The sequence below is a fragment of the Montipora foliosa genome, chromosome 2 (assembly GCF_036669935.1).
Source record: "Montipora foliosa isolate CH-2021 chromosome 2, ASM3666993v2, whole genome shotgun sequence".
NCBI lineage: Eukaryota > Metazoa > Cnidaria > Anthozoa > Scleractinia > Acroporidae > Montipora > Montipora foliosa.
In genome coordinates this window covers 4,841,195-4,847,869 of record NC_090870.1, presented here as the reverse complement: position 1 = coordinate 4,847,869, position 6,675 = coordinate 4,841,195, and the positions used below count along the sequence as shown (strand labels likewise).

General features: G+C 38.9%; 1 pseudogene; it reads left to right on the top strand.

Moving 5' to 3' along the window:
- Window positions 1–892: 892 nt before the first annotated feature.
- Window positions 893–1,948, top strand: LOC137991118 (polyubiquitin-B-like; annotated as a pseudogene).
- Window positions 1,949–6,675: the final 4,727 nt, after the last annotated feature.

The following is a 6,675-nucleotide window of genomic DNA, read 5'->3' as shown; positions in this document are numbered from 1 at the left end:
GACATCAAAGAAATTTCTGGAATATTTACAGATGTAGGACAATTCTAGAAATGCCTGGAATTGCATGACAGATAAACTAAAAGTAATTCTAATCCTCATAACATCCGTCTTTTACGATTTGAGGTGATTTTCCGTCATGCCGCCAGTCCGTCATTCCGTCATTCTGTGTTTTAGGGTCGCCCATCGCCGAACATATTTGTTTCCCATGAATAAACGTTTCACTTTCTTGCTTTCTTGCACGACGAAACCTTTTCTCCGCACACTATTAAGCATTCTTCGTTATCTCTCAATTCGACTGCTCTTGAGCTCTTGTGAAATTCGAACGACGCGAGTTTATTTCCTGTTCCATCCGATCGATTAGACAACAACTTCTTGCCTTTCACGTCGAATTCCATATGTAGTACATAAAACACCTTGCCTTGAAACCGGTTTTCGAAGGTCGTCTTACGTCTGGCCACAAAATCAGATGACAAGGCCTACACTACCAAGCTTTCGGGAGCCACGTGACCAGCCGCAACCAGGGTCTCTTTCCTCAACGACAAAGGAGGAAGAGAAGAGAGACCCTGGAAACGAGGTTGCTTGAAGATTAATTTTTCAAAATTATGAAAATCGCAGCTACACATACGCTATTTACACATGTATTGTCAACACGGTACCATACATTCCTATATTTACAATGAATCAACACCTAAGGGACAATCAGCTTACAGACATAACTGACAGTACGACTCTAATTACGTGATACCGCGACGGTAATAAACACTACATCATTAACACTAAAAGGTAACAAAATAAAGACAAAAAAATGCGGAACAAACTAACTTGCTAATTACAAAGACTTGGATAAAAAATGAAAAATTCCGTCTCAGCTCAGTTGTTGAAAACACGATTGAGTTATTCCTTGGTTATTGTGAGCTTTAATTCCAGTTTCTATACAACTTATTAAGGATTTTTTCAACGTATTGTTTTGTGGCGGTCTCGCTGCTGCCGTCGTCATTGCACAGGCACCCTATTTTAGTTTCAAGTTTGCTATACTGATGATTTTGCTACTGAAAGTGAATCTGTATTAATAGATGAGCAAGGCAATCTCTCAGAGAAGATTAAAATTATGAAAATGTTGACAACAACTATGGAAAGTAATCTTGAAGTATCAAAGGCAGTTGATCTATCAAGACAACAAAAGGATATTGACTGGGTTCCTGGGTTGGCCGATTATTCGCCTGTCTGGAAGGGTGACAAGACAAAACAACTGTCAGAAGAGGATTTTACCCAGAGTCGGGAAAATATTCCCGCAAAGGCTTTCCGACCAAGTGATTCTGTTGAGAAAGTAAAGACGAAAATTTTTGAGAAAAAAGGGATACCACCAGATCAGCAGAGACTCATCTTTTCTGGTGAGCAACTGAAAGATGGCTGCAATTTAACTGACAACAACATTCGACGCGAATCCACACTGCATTTGGTGTCTCGACGCCGTGGTGGTATGCGCATCTTTGTCAAAATGATCACTGGTAAAACTATCACTCTAGAAGTCGAACCAAGCGATTATGTTGAGAACGTGACGACAAAAATTATGGAAAAAGAAGGGATACCAACCGACCAACAAATACTTACCTTTGCTGACGAGATACTGGAAGATGGCCGCACTCTAACTGACTACAACATTCAGATGGGATCCACACTGTATTTGGTGTTGCGACTCCGTGGTGGCATGGAGATCTTTGTCAAAACGCTGACTGGTAAAACTATCACTCTAGAAGTCGAACCAAGCGATTATGTTGAGAACGTGACGACAAAAATTATGGACAAAGAAGGGATACCAACCGACCAACAAATACTTACCTTTGCTGACGAGATACTGGAAGATGGACGCACTCTAGCTGACTACAACATTCACAAGGAAACCACATTGCATTTGATGTTGTGACTCCGTGATGGCATGAGAAGATAAGATAAGATAAGATAATAGGAGCACCCTCAAAAGGTTTTTAAGTACTAAATTACTAGAGTCATAAAGAACAAGAGGTTATAGGCCATTTCGGAAAATACCATAATACTCTGTGCTTGTCCCCCCAAATTTTGCAAAACAATGCTTATGCTAAATCTGGGGAGACAAACAAAGAGTATTTTATATTTGTCGGGTTCCTGAGAAACGTATCTATTTTGACTTCAGGGTGAAGTATTTACACAATTGAGAGGTTGAGTTGCCATGTAATTGAAAATCTAAACATGCATGAGATACAAAAACAGACAAGCACAAAAGCAGAAGAAATAGTTAAGTAAATATGACGTTTGTTACTATCTGAAGGTTTTTGGGTTAGAGTAAAAGGATATTTGTCACGCAGATTATGTAATTTCATGACACCCAAAATTCGCAAAAAGCGTTTGTTTCATGTAAACAATCTTCCCACTAGCAAGTCGTAGCAATAAATTGGATTAACCACGAAGTGAAAGAAATATTGTTGGCTTCCCAAATAATAAATTTCATCTTACACTACAATGACAAAATCATTTGTCAGAGAAATAAAATGCCTGTCTCCTCGCGAATCACATTTCAACGCACGTATGCAAATTTGTTAACTCATTTTCACCGCGATTCCCGCGAAATTTTTCTTTTTTCAAATACATATTATTAGCAAAAATATTATTTCTCGTCAGGCGTTGCATCTTTTATTTTCAAATAACCGCTAAAAATAAAGATTTTTTAACTCTCTATCCGTACATATTGTTTCATAATTTAATATTTGCACAACGGTCAAATCACAAAAATAGCAACGCACGCAGCAAATTTAGTCGCATTTACCTCTTCGTCGGATGCTAATGCTTAACACAGGAATTTTTAGTTATTGTGAAAATCTTTCTATATTCGTTAGCAATCATCCTTTCAAATTTCAGAGAAATCGACCGATCTGCGAATATTTTACGAGTTTTTTCAATGGAATGTCAAAAGGCCAAATGGATGTTATGCATATTTGCCAACGAGGCGGCCGACCCCAGGGGGTCGGCCGTCGAGTTGGCAAATCATAGAGCCGTACGTGAGTACAGAAGAAAAATCTCATCTCAGCGTAAGGGACCCTTTTTTGACCATATTTGGGTGTAAGTAATACTCCATATTTGGGTAGTAACGTCACGTTTTTGCATGTGTCGCTTCCACCGTGTGGTTTGTGTGTTGTTTCAGCGGACGATTCAGCTAGTGAGATTGGAGGCGCTTGTAGTTGCCTTACGTGTTTGTAAATTGAATTGTAAGCAGCGGCTGATCAAGGAATAGGGTTATACCTACAAATTTCGGACAGAACGAGCGTGTTCGCTTGTCGATTTCGAACCAGCGTGTTCGCTTGCGAACCAGCGTCGAACCAGCGTGTTCGCTTGTCAATTTTAAACCAGTGCTTTCTTTCGTCGATTGCCACGTTTTTAAGGACTTCAGATCAAAGAATTGAACAAATTACTATAACACATCTTCTTATAGCACAAAGAATTGTCCTTGAACTCCAGCGTGGCGTAATTAAAACCACTCACAACTTGGACAAAGCGGGGGTAGACAATATTGCTTGATTATTGCGTTCAATACATTTATTATCTGGTTAATCGCCGTTACAAGCCTACAACTAAATGTTGGGTTCTTTAGCTTAGCAGACATTGCTTTTCAGGGTTCATTCAATGTGAAATACAGTGCTGTTATTATTATTGTTATTATAACCATCACCACGTGCGTGAAAGTTTGAGTTGCGCCGATGAAACACATTCCCTACAAGGGGCTGCCGAAAGTTTTTACGCCATCAGTGTAATAGTTGAGCTTGTGTTTATACTGATAGTTAACTTTCAGCATACCATTTAAGTTGTCATGGTTTATGTTCACCGCAGAGTGCTTTTTCTGTCACTTATTCTTTATGGCAGCAGTTGCTCGATAATCAAACCTTCATTTTCTTGTTTTAGAGTAAATTCTCAACCAGAGACAGTGTATACCACTACAAAAGCAATCCACCTTTCTCTGGACAAAGAGTATAACGTTTTTACGTTAAAATTTGGACTCGGACAGAACACTCTCAAAGTGTGTAAATAAAGTGTAATGGATGTAATATCAAGGGTTCAGTCAAAAACCTTCATACGTTTGTTGTATTTATCTTTTTTTGATTGAATCAAAAAATGAAACGAACATTCATGTGCACATTTATTCAAACAATACTCAAACAACCAGTAACCACATTCAACCACATTCCAGAGACATAAAACAATTTTGCCTCGTTGGCACTTGCCGCAAGGCAGAACTAGTTTATATTAGGGGAAGTTCAGGCGATCAAGTTGCGCGTGTGACCCGTTATAAATACTTTTTCACAAAATGTTCCCGAATCGTCAAGTATCACCACAGAAGACAAGAACATCATTTTAAAAGCTTATTCTACGCAAAAAGTAGGATCTGGAGGTAATTTTGAGAGTGAAAATCGAGTTTACGTCGCATGGTATATTAGAATCGGCGTTTCATTTCGTCGTTTTCTACTGGGTTGCCAGTATGGCAATCCCAGTCGGCAGGTGGGTGGGGTTTGTTTGTTTTGTTATTTTTTATTATTTTTTTTTCCGTGTCGGTAAAAGTCTTGTCTGTCACTCCCCTGGTAAGTGGTGTCTCTGTTCATGGAGCCTTCTGCGCGTTTTTTCTTAGGATCGAGAGGGTAGTGGAAATGCGTAGATTTCTCCGGTGGACACAGTAGAATCGTTAACTTAGTCATGTAACGCGAATGGCGTTTTAGTGGATCCTTAAACAAAATATACCCTTATGGAGGTGATATGATATGATATGATATTTTATTATTTATGCACGGTAAAATCATCAGCTAAGATTACAAACAATGCTAAAATCTAAATTACAAAAGGTAAAATTTTAAAATGATTACAATAAAATACAAACTAGTTAAAATATAAAATATTTAAAAATATTTAAAGTTCAAGCTATAAACTAAAAGCTGTTTTCCGTGAATGCCGTGCGTTGGACTTAAAGAATGTCATTAATCTTGCGTTTAAATACCCCCAGAGACTCTGTGTTCCTTATATCGCATGGTAGACTGTTCCATAATGTGGCGCCATTGTAGCTAAAGCTTTTTCGGTAATAATCAGTGCGCGGTAATGGAACATTGAGCTTATTTTCAGAGTCCCTGAGGACATAAGCAGAGTCACGCCACGTAAACTTTGAATACAGATACTCCGGAGCTAGCCCGTGCAGACATCTAAACACCATAGTGGCTTTATGAATTTCCTGCTGGCGTGCAAGATTTTTCCACCCTAAAGACTCGAGTAGCTCAGTTGCATCAGTATCATAGTTCGAGAATGTCAACACACGGGCTGCTCTATTCTGCAATTTCTGCAGTTTGTCTCGTAGCGTTTTCCCATAGTTACCCCAAACAATGTCACAGTAATCAAAGTGAGGTTTTACTAAAGCTTGGTAAATGAGATGTAAGGTTGATGCTGGAATCAGGTGCCTAATTCGCTTTAGGGCCCCGATACCAGAGGCGATCTTTTTAGTTAATTTTTCGATGTGATTATGCCAATCGAGTTTATCGTCTATTATCACACCAAGCGATTTTGTAGCTGTAACCTGGCTCACTTGAGTATTGGTCATTCTAATTGTTGGTGAAGCTGTGAGAGTATTCAGTCTCTGCCTTGACCCTATTAGCATGAATTCGGTTTTGGTCATGTTCAATGTGAGTTTGTTCGCTTGTAGCCAGTTGAAAACGTTTGCTAGGTCTTCATTTAGACAAAACTGAACATTCTCAAGATTGCTGCCCGCGTATGTAAGGTGCGTGTCGTCAGCGTACATTCTCGGTTTACAATTTGATAAGCAATTTGGAAGATCGTTGATATATAATAAGAACAATAATGGACCGAGGATGGTCCCTTGAGGGACGCCGCATGTCAATGTGCAGCTATTGGATAGCGACCCGTTCACAGAGCATTTTTGTGGGCGGTTTTCTAAGTATGACTGAAACCATTTGAAAGATTTGCCATGTATACCATAATAGTTTAGTTTCGATAGAAGGATCTGATGATCAACAGTGTCAAAAGCTTTTTTCAAATCTAGAAAAATGACTCCATTGATTTTCCCGTTATCAATATTATATGCCCAAGAATCTGTCGCTTCCAACAAAGCTGTTACAGTTGAATGATTAGCACGAAACCCTGATTGATTTTGACATAGAATATCGTGCGCTTCCAAATAGGCATAAAGCTGTTCATAAACTATCTTTTCAAACACCTTTGCCACTATTGGAATCACCGATATTGGGCGGTAATTGTTAACATCACCGCGGTCACCCTGTTTATAAAGAGGGGTAACCCTTGCATATTTCCAGTCATCTGGAAACGTCCCTTGACTAATGGATTGATTGAAAATATCACATATCGGCATACAAATAAGGTCAGCACATTCCCTGACAAACCTAGCAGATATTTTGTCAAGGCCCGTTGCCTTTGACTTGTCTAGTTTATTTAAAAGTGAAAATACTTTGTTTGGATTGGTGGGTTGGAGCTTAAACCATTTATCTGTAACAGTAAGATATCTTTGATAGCTACCATTATCACAATTTATCTCACTGGCAAGTTTTGGACCAATGTTAGCAAAGTGGTTATTGAATTCATTTGATAGCTCCAACGGATTAGTTATCGTTAATCCGTTCACTTTTAGTGAGGTCA